The following is a 1,787-nucleotide window of genomic DNA, read 5'->3' as shown; positions in this document are numbered from 1 at the left end:
TTTAGTTTTCTTTCTCACATTGCAATAACATAGTTTATGCTAGGACGTAGATCTCTGAATATAGAACTAGCACCGCTTGATCCTGAGATTGAAAGAACAATTCGTGAAAGATTGAGAAATAATCCTGTTGAAATGGCGAATGAGACTGAAGTTAAAGCTCTCAAAGATTATTCAGCTCCTGTCCAATTTAATGCGCCTTCATGCATAGTGTTGCCAACCACTACGGCAGCACACTTTGAACTTAAACCTGGAGTCATACAATTGTTGCCATCCTTTTATGGATTGGACAAGGAGGACCCATATCATTATGTGAAAGAATTCTTAAACATTTGCTCCACCTTTAAGTTCCAAAACTTCTCAGACGATTCGATCCGCCTACGCCTGTTTCCCTTTTCTTTGAAGGATAAGGCGAAAGCATGGTTGAATTCTCTAGAAGTTGGATCTATCACTACATGGGACCAACTGTCTAAGAAGTTCTTAAACAAGTTCTTCCCCGTTCACAAAACCAATGCCCTCCGTAGAGAAATTACTAACTTCACACAAAAAGAGGGCGAGCACTTTCATGAATGTTGGGAAAGATGGAAGGACTTACTTCTTAAATGTCCTCACCATGGTTTTGAGAAGTGGCAACAAGTTCAATACTTCTATGACGGTCTGACACCACAAAACCGTCGCATGGTTGATGCCACCAGTGGAGGGTCATTCATGACCAAAAGTGATGTCGAAGCGTGGAACTTCTTTGAAACCTTGTGCGAAAATTCCCAGAATGGGATTATTCAAATAGAGGTGACAAAAGTCCCCAACCACAAAAGAGAGGTGGTATATATGAGATAGGAGTCATACCAGAGCTGAGTGCCAAGCTTGATAACCTGACAAAGAAAGTTGATGCTCTGGTATTAAATAATGGACCACCACAAACAGCTCAAGTCGAGGCATATGCCACATGTTCTAGTCCTACCCATCCTATGCAGTCTTGTCCATCTGGTGCAGCATTCCCAGAACTTCTCTCTGAACAAGTTCATGCTATGAACACTTTTCAAAAATCTGGGAATGATCCTTACTCGAACACATACAACCCAGGGTGGGCTAGACATCCAAATTTCTCTTGGGCAAAAGGACCACAACAAGGAGGACCATCTGGAAATCCTCCCATGCAACCGCACCTCCAAGTTGGCAGTCAACAACCTCAACAGTTTCCACAATATCAACAACTGCCTACACAATCAAGGAAACCATCTCTTGAGGATACACTCCATCTTTTCATGCAGAGTTCTCTCTAATTCCAAAAAGACACCCAACAAACCTTACTGGCCAACCAGCAAAGCTTACATGCAAATGCACAATCCATTGCCAAGCTGGAAGTACAAATGGGTCAACTAGCTGCCACATTGAGTGAGAGAGAGAAGGGCAAGTTCCCTAGCCAACCTGAGGCTAATCCAAAGGGATAGTATGAGATTGGCTCTAATTCCAACCAAGGGCAATATCATGAACAGGCCAAATCGATCACTACACTTAGGTCAGGCAAGCAGATTGATAACAGAATAGAGATGCCTGGGGATGAATCAAATTTTAAAACAGAAGATCAAGATGAAGCAGAGAGCCATACCAATGCATCCAAAGTCCAAAAGCTCTCTGACTCTCCAAGAGCCACTAATGTGCCACCTTATGTGCCCAAAGCACCCTTTCCTCAACGTCTGGCACCAATAAAGAAAAGAAATAACTTTGATGAAATCTTGGATGTGTTTCAAAAAGTGCAAGTCAACATCCCGTTGCTTGACGCTATCAAG

The 1,787-nt window shown here is 42.6% G+C and overlaps 1 non-coding gene across 1 annotated transcript; it reads right to left on the bottom strand.

Moving 5' to 3' along the window:
• Positions 1-510: 510 nt before the first annotated feature.
• On the bottom strand, positions 511-617 carry LOC131252225 (small nucleolar RNA R71). Its single transcript, XR_009174259.1, has one exon. It is a non-coding gene; the product is annotated as a small nucleolar RNA R71 (small nucleolar RNA).
• Positions 618-1,787: the final 1,170 nt, after the last annotated feature.

The sequence above is a fragment of the Magnolia sinica genome, chromosome 7 (assembly GCF_029962835.1).
Source record: "Magnolia sinica isolate HGM2019 chromosome 7, MsV1, whole genome shotgun sequence".
Taxonomy (NCBI): Eukaryota; Viridiplantae; Streptophyta; class Magnoliopsida; order Magnoliales; family Magnoliaceae; genus Magnolia; species Magnolia sinica.
This window is presented reverse-complemented; position numbering and strand designations above follow the sequence as displayed.